A 21,089-nucleotide genomic window follows, 5' to 3' on the forward strand; every position below is an offset into this window, starting at 1 on the left:
CCGAGTAAGTTTACGTGACCTTCGCCTTTAAAGGGTTATGCCGAGAAGACCAAACAAATAATGTATTTGTTTGTCACCAATGCCGGACAGCGAGGTGATGATTCTCTTAAGGCATGTGCCCAACAGGCGAAAGTCAATTGCCTTCTAGAGACCGAGGTCCTGAAGGTAAAACATCTCATGGTTGTTGAATCTCAGCTAGGAGAAAAACAACACTATGTACCGTTGAAGACGAAGGTAGATATTGAATGCAACCTACGTCTTCACAGCACGAATCGAGAGGAAGGATTCTCAAGATTCATAACCTGTGCGTTACAAATGACTGAAAACCGGCTAACCGCTATTTCATTGCTGTCCGGTGAGAAGTCGTATATTGGCAATGAAAGCGCGGGCGTTCTTCAGTAATGAAAACACAGGGGAAAGCCGCCTGAGAAGAACTGCTTCTCATGGGCTGAACATTTGGAAGTAGAGCTGTCAGGTCGGAGAGTTGGCAATGTCTTCTGACACATCTCGTAATTCGGTTGAACAATGAACATTGTATACCTACGAATACGAGATATTTGAAGACAAACTCAGATGTCTGCAAAATCATTCGCATTATCGCAGTGCGATGCAGCGGGAGACTTGTACAGACTTCTGTTACCGTGCGGTAAACAGAAAGATGAAAGAGTCCAAGAGATATCTCTGTTGAAAATTCTCGCAATGTCGAAGGCGATGAATCTAGCCGTCACAGCAGTAGATGGGTCCTTCATTATTGCGAGAATCCCCGTTAATCAGAGACCTACAGTCCATGATTGTTGGCAGCAGATACGGTTCGGTAGTCAATCAAAGCAGGGCAGAGAGAGACATACATGACCGTGCATATCGGAGGCCCACCAGCTGATACTGAGCTGCTATCAGGCAGTTCAATACGCAGTAGTTTGAGACCTGAGCTCTCGCTGACTCGTCATCCTGAGTTTGCCAGGTAATCCATTATTCCACGAAGGAATAAGCGTTCGGCTAGAACTACCTAGAGCATAAAAGATATGCTCGAGCAATTATATTTAGGCGAAACGAATTTCGGTAAATATAACAGTTGAAATTGGTGGTTGTCGTGACAAAACCATAAGTATATAAAATTGAAACTGAAAACTCCTGGGAGGTTGCAGGCAACCCCCGAGTTGCAGTTCAATTAGAATACTTCTCTTATAAGTCGCAATCCGTAGTTTCACTAGGATATGCGCCTACCCCTCGGACAATTCAACTGCTTAGTAGAATCATGTCGCGAGGGTTAATATACGAGTATATTTGTAGGATTCTGAAACCAACACGATCTCCATCCTAAATTCTTTCCTTCAAGAAAACAAAATAATGGATTGGAGATCGACCACCTTCGATCTCTATCAAAGAGAGTGAAGGAGAAGTCTTCCTCGAAGGAAACTTCAATGGTGAACAGAACTAAATAAAGACGATAGTTCAAGCCAAACTGGAATATTCCCGTCTGATCTTCTCTAGTCCAGTTTGGTCGCCTACTGTGAGATAGTTTCTTCAGCAGCAGTCTTCTTCCCAATGCTAGAAATTCCAGGAATTCGAGCATAGGCGAGGTTTCCCGATTATCGTGTATATCGGGGATTCTCGTCTCGCTCACTTTGGACCCGTGGTCTCGCCTAAGTGGTTTGGAGATCGTAAAAACCTCGAAACACTGAATGCGTTTAGAAATTCCGTAGTAATTCTAAGGCAGCTCTGCGAAACCCCCACCGAATTCGCCAAACGATATCGGCTGGTGGTCCTCTCGATTCCCATAGAAATCGAGAATGGGGCAGGATTCCTCCTCAACGACCGGGTCTACGTTCAGGTAGGACCACGGTAAGGTCCCCCGGGAAGGCCCCCGGTAGCGCAGTCCCGAACTGTGGGGATCCTACAGAGAAATCTCTGTAGGATCCCTCCCCTTTCCCTCGTAACCGTAAGGAGAGAGGGAATGGGGGAGGAATTGGATACTCGCTCGCCTTCCCCAGTGGAACTAGCAGTCGAGAAGAGTAGGAACAGCCATCGCCTTGCGGCGATGGCCTCCTCAGAGTCTGGGAAAACGTATCGTCAGGAGAAAACTTTTTCCCGCGGAGGGTTATGAACTCTCACTGTTAGGTAAGGGTCTGCCGCCACTGTGAACGTCGTTCTGGGTGGGGCTGATCGACACCTGACAGGAGAGAGCCGATACCGTCCTCCGACTCCTTGCCAGTCCTCGTCGAGGTCGAAACCTCTCAGGAGGACCGAAGGAGTATTCAAATACGGTGTCCGAAGACACGTAGAAACGCCGCTGTCGCAGTAGAGGAGGTGGAAGTAGCTTGATCGGACCGGCCAGAACTGAGAGAGCCTTCTTGTCCGGAGACGAGAGACTCTGGTTCGAGACAGAATCGGCAAGTTCCGATCGCGGCAGACCCACCGTCGGTTTGGGTTCCCTCTCGTGGGCCCCAAAACTACTCGAGCAGAGACGTGGGTTTCTCTGCTGGTGGGGGAGCGGCAATCCTTCCGCAAGGTCATTATGCTGACGAATCAGCTTAATGACTTCTGCAAATTCCTCTGTATCCTGGGAAGTAACCGTGTCTTGCGGAGTAGGACCGTCCAGTTCCCTCCAACAAGAACAGATCCCGAGATACTCCTCCTTCAGAAGGAGGAACAGCGGCAGACCCTGACGGTCGCCTTCAGCTACTTGCGCGTAATGTCCTGGTCGGGGGTCCTGGAACCGTGCCTGGTCCATACGGCGTCATAGCTGGGTCACGAGCGGCGTACCTCTCGTGATCGCATCCTCGGTACACCTCGCTCCTCCCCGGTATAAGCCCGAGGGGGTTGAAGGTACGGGAGAGGCAGACCTGACGCTCCCCCTCGCTCGCTGGCAGACCAGCGTGCGTGGAGGGGTGGGCTGCTGCTGTGATCGTCAACCCGCGGTGATGGTCGAGCAGCAGGCCTAGCCTTACCGCTCGCCTGGGGCGATTGGCTCGGCTGAGAACGTCGAGACCGATCTCTAGCGTCAGGCGAGCTGCCGCTGGTCCACCGTCTCCGCCCGAGGTCCCATCGGGAGCGGCGGACGGGTGACCTGCTAGGCTCTCTGTCGCGTCGAGAACCGGCCAGCGTCCTCTCGGCGCGTCGAGGTCGCTGGTACCAGCCGTGGCTGGTACCGTCGGCCGCGGGGACTCCTTCCTCGCCTCAACCCGTGGCTGGTCAGCGACCGTCACGTCAGCCCTCCCGAGCAGCCAGTTGATCGCTCTGCGAGAGCGTCCACTGGCCTGGCGAGAGTCGTGTGCACGACTCTCGCCAGTTCTCTGCTCCGCGCCGCTGTCTTGACGGCGAGCGAGCTCGGGCCGTTCAAAACTTTTGGCTGGACGGTCTTCTTTGGAAGAGCGTCCACTCGGTGCTTCTCGCGACGAGAAGCGGCCGAGACGGAACCTGGTTTAGCGGCAGAACCGCAGCCTAGCACCAGGTGAGGACGCACCACCGAGGCTGGTGCACCTCTGGTCCCCGTCGCCTTCTTCTTCTTTGCAGAAGAAGCGACGGCGGGACCCCCGTTCCCGAAGGAACAGGAGACCAGCCAGAAGAGCTCCCCAGCTCGCCTGAGCGAGCCGGGAGCCCTTAGAAGATCCCGAAGGAGTCCTTCGTAGGGGGGGAGGATGGCAACCTTCTTCTTCTTCGGGGGCTGTTTGGCCTTAGAAGTCGGGGAAGGGGAAGAGAAGGCAGCAGACGACGAAGAAGACGACGAAGACGACGACGACACCTTCTTCCTCTTCCTCTTCTTCTTCGCCAGGCTCCGCAGGACAGACGTCAGGTCTTCCATCCAGGAGGGAGCCGGGGCAGTTGCCGAAGCAACAGGGCCCGACTGCACTGTCCGGAAAGACCTGAGACTGTGACAGCACCACAAACAGCAGGAAACAACAGGAACAGGTCCAGGAACAGCAGGAACAATCTGAAAGTGAATGAGCCAAGCAGGCACCTGATCTGAAACGGGAAATGAGCGGCTGGGACAGCAACAGGTACGGCAGGCACGGCAGGTACCACAGGAGAGCCAGGCTTGCCTGTCGGCAGCTACCGTTCATCCTCGGCACTGGCGGCAGGTCCCAGGGGGTATCTTTTGGGTTTGGGCAGCGGAAGTCCGGTGGGGGTCGGCAATACAAAGAAAAACCCAGGTGGCGGTGGCACCGTCCTCTTTTGGCACGGCAGGAATTGGTTTCTGGATTGCAGCCGTGGGTGTTACCGACATGACATGGTGGTGTGTACACCATGGTGCGGTGGCATCTTCATATTGTTTTTGTAGTGGTTACCGTACCATGAGTGACCCACTGCCGACTCCGCCAACCGCTGAATCAACCCCTGTATGCTCGGCACTCCCTGCAGTCCCAGCGACTCCCACACCTGTCCCCAGGTCGTCATTCGCTGATGGTGGCACACCTGCGGAAGCAACAGTCGGGTTATTTAGAGGGGCTTCCTCGCGCCTGGGGGAGAAGAACCCCCCCCCCCCACCCAGAGCGGACGGAAGGACCCCGAGTACAACTGGACGTTCCTTGGGGTAGCGGGCGCCCTCCTCCACACATCGACGGATCGAGAGAGGAGAAGGACTCCGCTACCCCCCCCCCCCGCAGGGGAAGGCAAGGCGCGAAACGTGGGGGCTGGCCGGGGGGCAGGAAAGAGGACGAATTGTCCGTTACCAAAGGAGTTCACTGGACTTTGCCGATGACTTCTTTGTGCCCTCGTACAGCACCCACTGCGCCTCGGACCAATGCATACACCGTTACACAGGGCTCGTTGCGGGAGCACTCTCGCCCCCGACAACGAGTACAACCTCGTGAGGATCTACATCTACATCCAAGGTCGTCTCCCACGGATGTATGCACCTGCGGTAAACATAGATAGATTAGTAGAGGGGTTCCCTCACGCACGGGGGGGGGGGGGGGAAGACATGCCCCACCACCCCGAACGCAAGGAAGACCCCAAATACAAAAATACAATGAAGAAGCTGAGCGGGGGCAGGAAGGAAGACGAAGAATCGGATACCACGGGAGTCGCGGGAGGAGAGCTTTCCGACGACCTTCCCGGCAGACTTCGCTTCCCCCACCCCTGCACAGCAGTGAAAAGTAATATGAAAATGAAACAGAATACTGCCCTTGCGATTCACCTTCATAGAACTTAAAGGAGAAAAGATCAATTCGGGTAAGAACGGAAACTTGATCCAATAATATGATGCTATCATAAAAAATATATATGAAAATGAAACAGAATACTGCACTTGCGATTTCATTTCACATAAAAAGAAATCGTAAGGATCAATTCCCGGGTAAGAACGAAAATTGATCCAAATTAAATTTCATGCAATAAATAAATGAAAATGAACAAAGAATATGCAATTGCGAATCCACTTTCATTGCATTCTATTATACAAAATTAAAGGCTCGTGCCGAGCACATCACACTCTCGGTAACGAACGCCACAGGGCAAAATATAATGAAAAGAGTACTTACATTTTTCAATTACACACTTTCGCCCAAATACATGACTCGGCGCGAGCGCGCCCGCCCTCGGCACCGAGACATAATTCAAGGGTTCAATTCATGAAAAGGAGAAGGAAATCGCCGCATCTACGGCGATAACTCCATGTTTGGTTCATAATTAAGTACAGTGGGGCCATCGTTATCCACGGGGGATAGGGCCCAGAACCCCCCCGTGATAAGTAAATACCCGTGTTATCCTGATACCCCCCTCAAAACAAAAATTGCTTAAAACTGCCTACTTTAATAGTAACCCACCCAAGACCACTATTCCAATGTTTATTTTATAACTGCCTACTTTAGTTCAAACACCAAATATGTTTTCAACTATCACCTAAAACTAAATTCAAGACAGTTTTAAAGTTATTGTACAAAATTAGCCTTAAAAAATAAATGTAGTAAATAGTATGTAACTACTGTACATATGTAGCCTACTAGCCTAGGGATTACAGCTAGAAGCCTACATACGCATGGTGGGCCTCTTTTTTTTGTTTTTTTTTTTACAAGGAAAGAGAGGATGAGTTGGTAAGAGAACTATCAAAATATGTAAATCATATGGGTACTCACCAACAATCTATGATTGATAAAAGATGGCGACGATTTGCAGTGCAATCCAGTAATATAATAACGATAATGCTACCAACAGTAATGCAGCGAAACATCTCTTCCCTTCGTCACAACACGTTAAATTACTAGTATATTCACGGTAAAACCTTCATCTGACCTTTAGGCGTCTTTCCCATAAGAGTAAAAGAAAATCGGGGCTTTTGGATGCCACATAATTAACTCGTTTATATGGGTACAATTTAAAGAACGCGCCGCACACCACATTTCATAACAACAAACAAACGTTTGTAGGCCAGTGTTGCCAACTGGAATGGCAATTTCCTTGCTAGATTTTGTTTTCCATAAAAGGCTAAAAAAAATCACATACCGTATATACTCGAATAACGTGCAATCTCCCATATCGTGCGGACCCCACCCCCTAATTTCACCAATAAACAGTTGGTTTTGTGTTTTGTCATGTATCTCATGTATCATGCAAGTTCATAAGGTTGGTGGTCTAGCCTGCTAATGGCCGAGTCATTTCAGATGTGTGCTGATGCTAGTCAATTTTACGGTAATTTCTTAGGTAATCTGGATTGAATTGAATAGAAAATCTCAAGATTAAAAAAAATCCCAAGATAATAAAATAATTGTAAAAATAACACGCCTTGGAAGTCCTTAATCATTCTCTCTTCTCATCTCTCTCTCTCTCTCTCTCATCCTCTCTCTCTCTGCGTCTCTCTCTCTCTCTCTCTCCTATCTCTCTCTCTCAGGAATAAATACGTACGTACTGTAATTTGCAGTAAATGTGTAGACATTGTGTGCGTGTTTAAAAAATGTGCAGTACACACACATTCCGATGTTTCGGTTTTTGGAATTTTTCAGATTTCGGAAATGTGAGGTCAGATGCATAATCAAAACAAACACCACTACTGCAGCAAAAAACATTTTTTCCCTTTATGTTTTTCATTATTGTTATTTATTAATTACAGTTTGTTTAAATAAATATTAATATAATACTGTTTAAATGAATGTGAGATAATTAAGATCACCTATAATAAAAATAGTGGGACAATTAATACCATAATGTTCACTAATAGGTATTATTTTTCAAAACAAACATTCCGTATAAAACACAAAAAATATATGTACATAACCAATCAAAATATAATAATGTTTTGCACGTTTCAACTTGTGAATTTTTAACAATAAGTATGGACTATATAATATATTTTTTTACCATATCGATCTTGAAGTTGAAGAGTCGTAAAATTCTGAGGATGGTCCCGGGAAAAGGATTTGTACTTTGTGATTACGTATCGCTAACACACCATGTGGTATTTTCATACCACTATATTGATGATGCATCGCTACGACACCACTGGTGTTTTTCATACCACTATACGTTAAAGTTAAAAACATGACATAGAATCAACTTTGCGACTTCGTTCACTTTGATATTTTTAACGATACAATAACCTATCATTTGTACTACTAAAACCATCTTCACATAAGTAATTTTTCGTAAGATATGTGTTGTTGCAAAAGCTAGCTTATACATAAAAGGCTTTTATAATTTAAGTCATCTTAGATATACATATGCACCCAAACTCATTGTGGGGAAATTTACTACTGTTTCCTCGGATATTGAAATACTTTAGCATCATTCAAACACTAATAATATAATGCATAATACTAGGCTATACATATTTACATCGTATACAAATACTACATACAGTTATATACACATACTTTTTATATACAAAGTTAACAGTTATATACACATACTTTTATATACAAAGTTAATCATATGAGTAGTGATCAGACGACAGCTGTGCACTGGACTACGTACGTACTACTTGGAAGATAAAACGAACAAAAATTTTGTTGTTGTTAGTCGCCGGGATAGATTACATTTTTCCAGAGATTAAAAAGCTGAATTTTGTTTTGAAGGTATGTCAACCGCGATATTATATTATTGTTTTCACGAAGGAATAATTATATAAAGAAAATTATTGAGTAATTTTTGCCGTCAGCAGTCAGAAAATCACGAACATGGTAACGTTCAAACCTAGTGCCATCCATGGCGTATGTCTATAAATAGAACAGAAGCAGAGGGCAGTCATTGGATAACAGATCTCCATGGCTACCAACCAACCAATCAGGTGTTAGTTATACTACTCTGTAATTTCTTAGAATGAACGTTTACACACACGAAGCTAACGATGATGTATGTGTTTTTGCATACAGTATGTAGTTTTAGTTTTTTATTATTAGTGTAAGTATTTTTACTGATTTCATGAAGAATAGAATGATTCCTTCTCATTACTTTGAATGCAAAATGGCTTGAAGATTCTTCCGCAAAAAGAAGAGAAAAAAAATTCCTTAGAAGATGATACCTATTTACTAACGCGGTTGACATACCTTCAAACAAAATTCAGCTCTTTAATCTCTGGAAAAATGTTAATCTATCCCATCCGGCGACTAACAACACAAAATTTTTGTTTGTTTTATCTTCCAAGTAGTACGTACGTAGTCAGTGCACAGCTGTCGTCTGATCACTACTCATATGATTAACTTTGTATATAAAATATGTGTATATAACGTTAACTTTGTATATAAAAGTATGTGTATTAACTGTATGTAGTATTTGTATACGATGTAAATATGTATAGCCTAGTATTTATGCATTATATTATTAAAGTGTTTGAATGATGCTAAAGTATTTCAATATCCGAGGAAACAGTAGTAAATTTCCCACAATGAGTTTGGGTACATATGTATATCTAAGATGACTTAAATTATCAAAAGCCTTTATGTATAAGCTAGCTTTTGTAACAACACATATCTTACGAAAAATTACTTATGTGAAGATGGTTTTAGTAGTACAAATGATAGTTATTGTATCGTTAAAAATATCAAAGTGAACGAAGTCGCAAAGTCGATTCTATGTCATGTTTTTCCTAAACGCGTTGACTTAAAGGAGAACGTTATTTGGTTGTTTTATCACTGGCACAAACCCATAACAATGCAGTGTATGTATGATAATTCTAAACTATTATTCACTACCAAAATAACGATGATATTTTGTATTGAAAATTAATGTTACGTATATTCCAACATTATTACTACGTAGCATGAATAGTACTATAAAAATTTCGAAAGATAATCTTGCTGTGAACGCTACCATAATTTGATTTTCATATACGTACGTACATTTTGTCAGCTGGCTGGCCTCGCATAGATAAAATTGATTTCACTGATATGGAATTATCTCCACGAATAGCCTTTTTATTATGAAGATATGACGATAAGTATATAAGGTAAAAAAATGCTTTTATGTATTTCGTTTACGCTTCGTCGCCAATAACAAACAGCAATACTTACGATAATCTATGACAAATAGCGTTTGTATGACTTCATTGTTCAGAGAAGTTATATACGAATACTGCCAAAATAATAATGAAGTTCGAATTAATTTTAGCCTTAATGTTATTACTACTGTAATTACTACCACTACTATTAAAATTTCTAAAAGTTTATCAACAAAAAATGTTGCTTTGAACGCAACCGTATACATAAACCATTTTCGTACGTAAAGGTATATGCTTACATTATGTGGCTGGCCACGTCCGACGATAAGTTGAGTGCAATGATGTGGAATTATTCTTCGAATAGGCTATTTATTATGAAGATATGACTATAATATATATGGTAAGAATGGTTTTATTACCTTTATTGTCAGTTAATATCATAATGTGAATGTTTGTGTACGTTGGTGGTTACCGCACTGCAACTACGCTTAGCCTACCAATGAACGTCGTACATAAACCTTGAATAGGCTATTTATTTCGAAGATAGGACAATAATAATATTAGGTGAGAATGGTTTTATTACCTTTATTGTCAGTTAATAATCATTATATGAGTCTTTAATGAATGTTGGTAGTTATCGACCACGGCCGAGGGTTAGCCTACCGAAAAACATCGCATACGCAACACAACAAACCCGTGATGCAGCGATTTTATACCAGTGATGTAACATGAGGACACGGTCCAAGAAAAAACCCGTGATTAACTGGATCCGTGAATAAGCGATGCCCCACTGTAATGAAAATGAAAACAGTGTACTTACAGTTTCATTTTCAAGTCAACAAAACCATTAGTAGAAAACACAATATAAACAAAGCATACGACGATGAAGCGGGCAGAGCGATGACGAACACGTCCTTCACACCCGCGCCGAAAGCAAAAGTGATTTGTTTACCTCCCAGTCGCGCGGCGCGCGACGATCAGACAAGCAGTTTAACTACCGTTCTCCCCTTGTTCGAAGCTTACGACCGTTTCCAGCTGCCGCTAGCTACTTCCTATTTGTTAAAGGACCGAGGGTTTGTATTTACGTATCGGACAAACAGCTTATATATATATCTGTCAGGTAAGTTTCATGAACAAAATGCAATTTCGACAAATTGTAATTTGTTTCCAATACGTAATACAAACCATCGGTCCTTTAACAATAGGAAGACTCACTTCTTGGTGGGAGGAATCTGAGTCTTTTAGATGAACAGACTGGTGTTTCGTCCATCCCTGGAATGCCTCCCTGGTCGTAAGAGCGAGGGAGGGATCCAAGCCTCTGTCCGATTGATCGGAGGGGTGTGCACCGCAGGATCAATGGTCAGACCTCTGGGCCGAGTACTAGAGAAGAGGCAGCGTATCTCTTCGTACCAGCATTGTAAGAACTTTTTCTTTTTTCCTGTACATGAGCAAATATAAAGTCATGGGTTTGTCTCATGTAGGCATCCACTTCCTCCCCCTTGTAGGAGAAAGTGGTGGATATACACTCCTATCCCTAGTTAAAGGGATAGGATGGAGCTCGGTCGAGTAGCTTACCTGCATCTGACTCCTTTCCAGCGTGGTAACGACCGTATCCCTCTGCCCACAGGTAGAGGTAGAGAAAGATGGTGAAGAAGCCAGTCACACTCTCATTCGCACATTCATTCTCCCAGTCATACCAGGAATCGATGCTGTTCTGCCTGCTCGGGTGCTGGGTAAGCTTACACAACGTGTTGAGCAGCCACCACAGTCCCAAGGAAAAAGTATCCAAGGACTTGTGGGCAATATCCCGAAGGTAGAAGGACGTGAAGGTGGTCGGTGGTTGGCCCAGACACCTGCCTTCAGGACCTGCGCCACGGAGAAGTTCTTACGGAACGCTAAGGAGGGTCCGATACCTCTGACTTCGTGGGCTCTCGGTCGGAGCGTACGGATGTCGTCGCTACCATCAGCCTCGTACGCTCTCCTGATCACCTCACGTAGCAGAAAGAAAGCGTGTTCTTGGAAACTTCTTCTTGGTAACCCCAGTGCTAACGAAGAGCGTCGACACTCAGGCCTGAGGTGCAAGTTCTCTTCAGATAGCGTCCGTAGCGCCCTCACAGTACAAAGCAGCATCTCATCCGCATCGTTATCGGTGAAAGTCCAGAAGGAGGGGATCGTGAAAGACTCGAACCGTCGTCAGGGATCGACGGATTCTGAGTCTTGCTACGAAGTTCGGGACGAATCGAGCGTCACAGATCCCCAGCCTCTGGTGTGTTTAACATCATAAGAAAGACCATGTAGTTCCCCTACTCTCTTCGCCGATGCCAGGGCCAGCAAGAAGAGGGTCTTGAGGGTCAGATCCCTGTCTGACAACTCTCGGAGTGGCTCGAAGGGTCTTCGAGTCAAACTCCTAAGGACGAGAGTCACATCCCACGCAGGGGGCACTGAGTTTTTCCCTGGGTGTGGGCAAGACCTTTCGAAGCTCCTCATCAGGCAGAAAGGAGATCTCGAACGAGTTCAAGATGTCCAGTCCCCTCAGTTTTAGGACGAGAGCCAGCAGGGCTCTATATCCTTTAACTGTGGGTAGAGGAGCTTCTCTCGGCGAAGAAACACGAGGAAATCCCGCTACCTGCTGAAGAGTGGCTCTGAGAGGAGACAGACCCTGTCTACGACACCAACCACAGAAGACGGCCCACTTCCCCTGGTACACAGCTGCAGAGGACTGTCCGGACGTGTCCAGCCATCTCTGTTGCTGCGCTACGAGAAAAAGCCTCTCGTTCGCAAGAGATGGTGGATAATAGCCAGCCGTGAAGTTGAACTGACTGGACTGCTTTGGTGGTACCGTTTTCTCTACGTGTGGCTGGCTAGAAGGTTGTGCCAATTGGGTAGCTCTCTCGGTGAGTCCGCAAGAAGAGCCAGCAGGTCCGGTATACCAAACGGCTTGAGGCCGTTTGGGAGCCACCAGATCATTCTGAGATTGGGTGGGAGTGACCAGCGCTCGACTGATCACTTTCCGAATCAGACAGAAGGGAGGAAAGGCGTAGGCGAAGAGGTGTCCCAGGGGTGTTGGAGAGCGTCCTCTGCAGCTGCCCCATGGGGTCCGGCACGGCTGAAAAGAAAACCTGAAGTTTTCTGTTGTGTGCCGGGTGGCGAACAGGTCTACGACCGGTCGCCCCCACAGGTTGAAGAGCCTTTCCGCCACGTCTTGGTGTAGAGACCATTCGGTCCCTATCACTGATCCCGACGGCTGAGCTTGTCCGCTATACATTCCTCTTGCCTGGAATGTAGCGTGCTGACAGCTCTATCGAGTGAGCCGTGGCCCACTCGTGCACCTGCACCGTCAACTGATGGAGCGGAAGAGACACTAGCCCCCCCTGCTTGTTGACATATGCCACTACTGTGGTGTTGTCGCCACATCAACACCACTGAGTGTCCCACCAGCGGTCCTGAAATTCTCGAGAGCGTTTGAACGCCGCCTTGAGTTCCAGGACATTGATGTGAAGGTGCTTTTCGTGATGGTCCCACACACCTGCAGTCAGCAACTCCTCCAGGTGTGCGCCCCATCCCTCGGTCGATGCGTCTGAGAACAGAAGCATCTCCGGGGGGGCGAGTGCGTATGGGCACTCCTCTTAAGAGGTTCTTGTCGTCGACCACCCCAGGCTAGGTCCTGCCTCACCTTGTCCGTGAGAGCCACGGGAAAGTAAGGAGGATCCTTGGCCTGAGACCAACTCTCCCTTAGCCTCCACTGGAGAGACCGCAGGTGAAGACGCCCGTGAGGGACTAACTTCTCGAGTGACGACAGATGGCCGATCACGACTTGCCATTGCTGCTTGTGCCTGTTCCTGCCTGCCGAGACAGGAACCGGCCGGCTGCCTCCCTGAATTTGCTGATACGCAAGTCTGCGGGAAAGACCTGCCCTGCTACCGTGTCTATCAGCATACCCAGGTACTTCATCTTCTGCTTGGGTTCGAGATCGGACTTCTCGTAGTTTATCACGATCCCCAGATCGCGACAAAACTTGAGGAGTCGATCTCTGTCCTGCAGCAACTGCGAGCAGGAGCTCGCCAGGACTAGCCAATCGTCGAGATACCTCAGAAGACGCATCCCGTGCGAATGGGCCCAAGCTGACACCAGAGTGAACACTCGCGTGAACACCTGTGGGGCGGTTGAGAGACCGAAACAATGTGCCCTGAATTGGGTACACCCCCGTCCGTCGAAGATGAAGCGGTAGGTACTTTCTGGAGGACTGAAGGATGGGTATTTGAAAATACGCGTCCTTCAAGTCCACTGAAAGCATGAAATCGTTCCCCCTGATCGAGTCGAGCACCGAGCGTGCCGACTCCATCGTGAACCGCGTCGTGCGAACGAAGCGGTTCAGGAGAGAGGTCTATCACCGGACGCCAGCCCCCCGATGCCTTCTCCACTAGGAAGAGGCGGCTGTAAAAGCCCGGTGCTGGTCCTCCACGATTTCTACAGCTCGTTTCGCCAGCATGGTCTTGATCTCCTGTCGAAGAGCGTTGTCCTTTGATGATCCCCCGGACATAGTTTGTAGGTGGACCGGTTTGGATATGAGGGGGGGGCCGAGACTCGAAGGGTAGTAGATATTCCTCCCGAAGGACGTCTACTATCCAGTTCTCGCGCCGTAGCGCTGCCAAGTTGCCCAATGGCTCGCCCAGGCACCCCCCCACTTCCGGCAGCAGGTGATGGGGGAACGCCGTCCCTAGCGTTTCCCTCCTCGTTTCGACTTCTTCCCACCACCTCCTCGGGGAAAGGAGGGCTGGTTACGGCCTCCTTTAGCAGACGTCGAAACAGCAGGAGTCTTCGCACGGGGTTTTGGACTGGTGGCAACCGTCTTCGTCCGCCGTGAGGAAGCGCTAGCTAAGCTCTTTGGCTTAGCCAGCAGTCGCTCGAGATTGCCCAGTAACCTTCGAGACTGCCTGGTGAACTAAGCGGTCACTGTCATCAGTTGCGCCGCCTTTTCCACCGCAGCGTCCACCATCTCTCCGGGAAAGAGAGCTGGGGAACTCCTAATTGGTCCATTGCGAAGCCCGAGTGCCGCCTCACGACCCGCCCGGCCCCCTTGGTCACTCGGTAGGACTGCGTCCCTACGTCGAAGAACCAAGTTGCCCCACAGGTTAGCAGTCTGATGGGCGAGGTAAGTATAGAGTCGCTCTTCCTCCAGACTGGCACAGTCTCCTGAAAGAAGCGTCGTCTTCGAGAGCAGAATCGAGAGCCGGCCGCTACTTTGATATTGTGAGGGACCACAAATCCAGCCAAGAGACTGCCTGGAATGCTGCCATAGCGGTAGATTCCAGGGCAAGTGCCTCCTGCTGCGAGGAACCAGAGGTTCTCCGACAGGAGCTGCTGCAGGGACACACCTGGAGTCAGCCTCGCTAACTCCGGGTTAACCTGTTTCGGCAGTATCGGGTCTTCCGAAGGCACGTAAAATCGCCCTCTGACCGCTGTAGAGGAGGAGGAAGCAGCTTAGAAGACCGTCCGGATTTCAGCGAATCCTCCCGTCCTGAGACGAGATTCTCAACCTGATCCAGGACTGAGTCTGCAAGCTCTGATCGCGGTAACCCCACCATCATTTTGGGTTCCCTCTTAGGACCCCAAAATGACTCGAGCCGGGACGTGGGCTCTGCCGGTGGTAGCGGCGATCCTTCCGCAAGGTCATTATGCTGACGAATCAGCTTAATGACCTCTGCAAAGTTCCTCTGTATCTCGGGAGTGACTGCGTCTTGCGGAGTAGGACCGTCCAGTCCCTCCAGCAAGAACAGATCCCGTGATACTCCTCCTTCAGAAGGAGGAACAGCGGCAGACCCCTGACGGTCATCTCCAACTACTTGCACGTATGTTCTGGTCAGTCCTAGAACCGTGCCTGAGCCATACGGCGTCATAGCGGGATCGCGAGCGGCGCACCTCTCGCGATCACTCCTCGGTACCTCGCTCCTCCCAGTGTAGCCCGAGGAGGTTGAAGGTACGGGAGAGGCAGACCTGCTGCTGATCGTCAACCCGCGGTGGCGATCGAGCAGCAGGCCTAGCCTTGCTGCTTGCCTGGGGCGAGTGGCTCGGCTGAGAACGTTGACGCTGATCTCTAGCGTCAGGCGAGCTGTTGCTGGTTACCGTCTCCGCCCGGTCCCTATGGGAGCGGCGGTCAGGTAACCTGCTAGGCTCTCTGTCGCGGCGAGACCGGCCAGCGTCCTCTCGGCGCGTCGAGCCGCTGGTACCAGCCGTGGCTGGTACCGACGGCCGCGGGGACCTTTCCTCGCCTCAACCCGTGGCTGTCAGCAACCGTCACGTCAACCCGAGCAGCCAGTTTGGTCGCTCGAGAGCGTCCACTGGCCTGGCGAGTCGTGTGCACGACTCTCGCCAGTCTTCTGCTCCTCGCCGCGGTCTTGACGGCGAGCGAGCTCGGGCGTCAAAACTTTGGCTGGACGGTCCTCCCCGTGGAAGAGCGTCCACTCGGTACTTCTCGCGAACGAGAAGCGGCCGAGGACGGAACCTGATTTAGCGGCAGGACCGCTAACACCAGGTGAGGACGTACCAGCCGAGGCTGGTACACCTCTGGTCCCCGTCGTCTTCTTCTTTGCAGAGGAAGAGACGGGCCCCGTTCCCGAAGGAACAGGAGGACCAGCAGAAGAGCTCCCCGAATCGCCTGAGCGAGACGGGCCCTTAGAAGATCCCGAAGGAGTCTTCTTAGGGGGGGAGAGGCAGCCTTCTTCTTCTTCGGCTGGTTAGCCTTAGAAGTCGAAGGGGAAGAGGAGGCAGCAGACGACGACGACGACACCTTCCTCTTCTTCCTCTTCTTCTTCGCCAGGCTCCGCAGGACAGACGTCAGGTCTTCCATCCAGGAGGGAGCCGGGGCAGTTGCCGAAGCAACAGGGCCCGACTGCACCTGTCCGGAAGAACCTGAGACTGTAGCAGCACCACCAACAGCAGGAGCGACAGGAACAGGTCCAGGAACAGCAGGAACAGCAGGTACAGCATCTGAAAAGGAAGGAGCAGCAGGGACAGCAACAGGCACGGCAGGAACCACAGGAGAGCCAGGCGTCCTGTCGGCAGCTACCGTCATTCTCGGCACTGGCGGCAGGTCTAGGGGGGTACTCTTAGGGCAGCGGAAGTCCGGGGTCGGCAACAAAGAAACCAGGTGGCGGTGGCACTGTCCTCTTTGGTACGGCAGTAATGGGTTTGTGCGCCGTAGGCGTCACCGTCATTACATGCGGCGTGTCACAAGGTGCGGCGGCATGTCATATGCTGGTGTTGATATGGTGGTAGTAGTAGTGGTTACCGCACCATGAGTGACCACTGCCGACCCCGCCAACCGCTGAAGCAACCCCTGAATACTTAGCACTCCCTACAGTCCCAGCGACTCCCACACCTGTCCAAGGTCGTCCTTCGCTGGTGGCACATCTGCGGAAGCAACAGTCGGGTTAGTAAGAGGGGCTTCCTCGCGCCTGGGGGGAGAAGAACCCCACCCAGAGCGGACGGAAGACCCCGAATACAACTGGACGTCCGGGTAGCGGGCGCCCTCCTCCACACTCGACGGATCGAGTGAGGAGAAGGACTCCGCTACCCCCCCCCCGCAGGGGAAGGCGCGAAACGTGGGGGCTGACCGGGAGGCAGGAAAGAAGACGAAGTGTCAGTTACCAAAGGAGTCACTGGAGAGCTTTCCGATGACTTCTTTGGAGGCCTAAGTCTCTTCCTGCCCTCGTACAGAACCCACTGCGCCTCGGACCAATTCATACAAGTTATACATGGCTCGTTCCGGGAGCATTCTCGCCCCCGGCAACGAGTACAAACCTCATGTGGATCCACGTCCACGAATGATCTAAATCCGCCGCATCTACGCCCCTCCAGCCCGGGACACCACTCTACGTGGGCGACTGGGGGGCGCGGCGAATCCTTCATTTCTTGATCACTCATATTGCAAATGAATAAAGAAATGTATAAGTACTTACAATCATACACACTCAATTAAACCAGAAAAGAGGGCTGATACTCAAAGCAAACGACAAAAGCGGGCAGAGCGATGACGAACACGTCCTATCTCCACACGGCCGAAAGCAAAAGTGATTTGTTTACCTCCCGCGACGATCGGACAAGCAGTTAACTACCGTTCTCCCCTTGTTTGAAGCTTACGACCGTTCCAGCTGCCGCTTGCTACTTCCTATTGTTAAAGGACCGATGGTTTGTATTACGTATCGGAACAAACATGTTACCTAAAGGCCTGTCCACACGACCAGGACTGATCGGGAGACCTCCCCTCTAACGGGCACACCGTCAAACTGCCCGGTGGGTCTTGTAGCAAAATCACCATGGTGGTGCCCGATGGCTTGAGCTCTGACCCTGGCAGACATATGTTAATCATATACCTACATTTCTTTTACCTACTGAGCCATTCTTTGCATCATATTCTCTTCTTTTTCTTCTTTTTCATCACACACAAAGCAATTATCATGCTACTCAATACTATCTTCTTCTTTGCAGTAGGCACCATGTTTATCGTAACGCACTGAACACTACTGGCATCGGCGGGCACGCCCACCTCTCCATCGCCTCACCCATGTGGACAACATTCACAGGTAAGCCCGCCAGAATTTGCCCGTCAACCCCGGAGCACACCGATCACGCCCACTCGGGTGGACAGGGTTAAGAAACTTTTAAAGGAGGACTAACATACAAGTTACCATACTAACCTAACCAACATTACCCAACATAGGCTAACCTACCTAGCCTAGTACAAAGTGTTATCTAGACCTGACCGGGGCAGGGGGCTCCAGCCCCGTAGCCCCCCTTAAAGAAAAGCAAACTTAGGAACCTTAAAGAAAAGCAAACTTTTAAATGAAGACTAACATCCTAGGTTAGGTTACTACTAATAACCTAAGAAGACACATAGGCTAGTTACCTAGGTAGATAGGTTAGCATACTAGCTAACCTACCGCTCGGGGCGAAAAGCCCCCGCTCCCCTAAAGGGAGCATAAAATCAAGGTAGCTAACCTACCTAAATGCAAATTTAAATACTTGTAAATAGGAATAATACAATATACGTAGGTAGGTAGTAATATAAATGTTAGCCTATAGGTAGGTATACCTAGTACCTACTAAAGAATATGAAACTAAAAATAAGGGAAAACGTTTAAGTAATTGTTGGATAATGCATAAACGTAAATAGGACAAATTATGAATAAATCACATAAGAAATAGCCCCGGACAACGTCCATACCGTCCAACTTGACGTTACTCTGGGGGTTTCTCTAAGTCCACATCGATGATCGTGCAGGAAGGTAAAGGAAATAAGGAAATCGCCACTCGCCAGGCTCAAGGAAACACCATATTTTGCTGTGAAACTATTTTTATTAGAACAACTTAACTCTTAAGTAACTTAATAACACGTACATTGTGCAAAAATAGTTGCTAAATTCATACTCATAAATGTGTTGACTTGTAAATACCAAATACTAAATTACTTGTACTTCAATATACACTTCAAGTAAGAAAAACAGGAGGAAACATTTAATTTTGAAAAACAAAAAAACATTGGAACCTGAGTGTACGAAAGAAAACGGCAGTGCTATTTCAGGTACACTATAAGAAAACTTCTCTCAAGTAACTATGCAGAAAACCACCTTTCTAAATTCAACAGTGACCAAGATATAGTTATCGAAGAGTCCTAAAACCGTCTTCTAGTCCCACCCTTTAGGAATTCATCAGGGGCCTGCCCTCAATTGTAAGGCAATATCCTAAGCTATATCTGGAGAAATCATGAAGTGAGTACACATCATTGCATACATTAAACAAATAGTACTATGAGAAACGAAATAGGAATAAAAGCTTGAAATAATATGAGAAACGGAATAGGAATAAAAGCTTGAAATGATATAACACGGTTAAAAAACAAACATGGAAAAATAACACATGCAACTTGGTGCATGAATCCCCCCAAAACCTATGGTAATGTAGGTTTAATATTTTGGCATGATTGGCTAAATACATGTAGTAGCACACCCCCCCCCCTCCCCCCACAAAACAAAAAGCCTCCTTTGCCTCACTTAGGACTTAGGAGTAGTTTTGTGGACAAAAAGCTACCCTATTACACCGCATGCGCAATACATTCGACATCATGACAGTAATAGTACTATGTGGATTTTGCCTATGTAACGGATCCATTATCTGTCTGGAATCTAACCTCGCATAAGTTCAGGGTGTTACTGTACTATTAAAAATCTTGTTAAAAATAATTTGGATTGTTTCTTCCACAAGGATACTCGTGAACAGAGAGACTACATCAAGACTAACCATTAAAAGATCCAAATCTTGAGATAATACTCTTTCTTTAAATTGTTCAGCATTTTTAATGGTATAATTATGTTTAGGTAGTCCTGACTTTGCCACTATCTTCCATTGTGAGGATAAAATCAACAGGCTTTTTAAATATCTTTTGGATCAAGAAGTTATTAACAATAACATGTATCAAAACTTAAGCAGCACTGGTGGTTCTTATGGTGTAATGTATGACTTTCCTAAGGTTACATAAGGAGGGTGCCCCTTTAAGACTGATTTTAACATCTTATGACACTCCAAATTACAATTTGGATAGATACTTAGTACCTTTATTAACAGAATTTTCTCATAATAATCATACCATTAAAAATGCAGAACAAGTTAAACATTTAATACGAGAACACTGTCCGGCCATAAAATGCCAATTAATCATAAGAAATCCATTAACTATAGGGTCTTTATTTAGATACAAAGAAAAACTGAGCCCTCTTTTGACTTCCAATGTGGTCTATTTATTTTCCTGTCCCAAATGCTCTTTGAGAAATTATGTCATGGCCTCACGTAAGCTTCTCACAGTCCGCACTAATTGTCAAAAGGGTATGAGTTATTGAACAGGTGTCCGGTTATCTTCTCCAGAATTCTCAAACATTCAATGAATATAAATTTAATATAGAATATAAACGTTTTAAAATCATTAAATGGGCTTCTTCGCCTCAACAGCCTGCTGTCTTCGAATTGCTTTTCATAAAAACAATAGTTCCAAAATTAAACAACCAAACCATAGCTACCCCTCTTTACCTGGCATTACCATATTTACTTGGGACCTTTCATTCTTCTTTTGGTCACTCGTCTTCTTCCTTTCACTTGAAATGGTAATTGTCTTAGCATTGTAGGCTTCTTTTTGTGTGTGTGAATTTTAGATGTATGTTGGCTATCAGGACGAGTCTTTTTATTATGTTTTATGTGCTTATCTTTTTACAGCTGAGATGATGGGGCTGGACCCTGAAACATCGCCTAATAAATCTTTGCTAAATTACCAAAAGACGTCTCCCTTGCTTCTTTTATATATATATATATATATATATATATATATATAATATATATATATATATATATATATATATATATATATACAGTGGTACCTCGACATACGAAAGTCCCAGGTTACAAAAAATTCAAGTTACGAAAGCAAATACGAAGATTTTTTTGGCTCTACATACAAAAATAGTTCAGGTTACGAAAGGTTGTTGCTGTAAAGTCCCGAGATTCGCCCAGACCACCGATAACAATTTTAAAACTAGCGTACAGCCAACTGAGTAGACTCACCACCATCCTCCCACTTTCCCATTGGTTCCTGTTGCTAGTCACCGCCATAAGATCCTGCACTCCTATTGGTCAGGATCTCTCCCATCGTGCTCTACGTAAAGGCGTTCTTCTTCAG

General features: G+C 47.3%; 1 protein-coding gene across 1 annotated transcript in view; it reads right to left on the minus strand.

Moving 5' to 3' along the window:
* LOC135212165 (putative nuclease HARBI1) overlaps window positions 1-18,714 on the minus strand; it is a 65,493-nt gene extending 46,779 nt beyond the window's left edge. Inside the window, exon 1 of the transcript XR_010313828.1 lies at window positions 18,591-18,714. The gene's annotated coding sequence lies outside the window, so the exon portion shown is untranslated. The remainder of the gene's footprint in view (window positions 1-18,590) is intronic.
* Between the last annotated feature and the right edge of the window lie 2,375 nt (window positions 18,715-21,089).

Source organism: Macrobrachium nipponense, chromosome 40 (genome assembly GCF_015104395.2).
Source record: "Macrobrachium nipponense isolate FS-2020 chromosome 40, ASM1510439v2, whole genome shotgun sequence".
NCBI lineage: Eukaryota > Metazoa > Arthropoda > Malacostraca > Decapoda > Palaemonidae > Macrobrachium > Macrobrachium nipponense.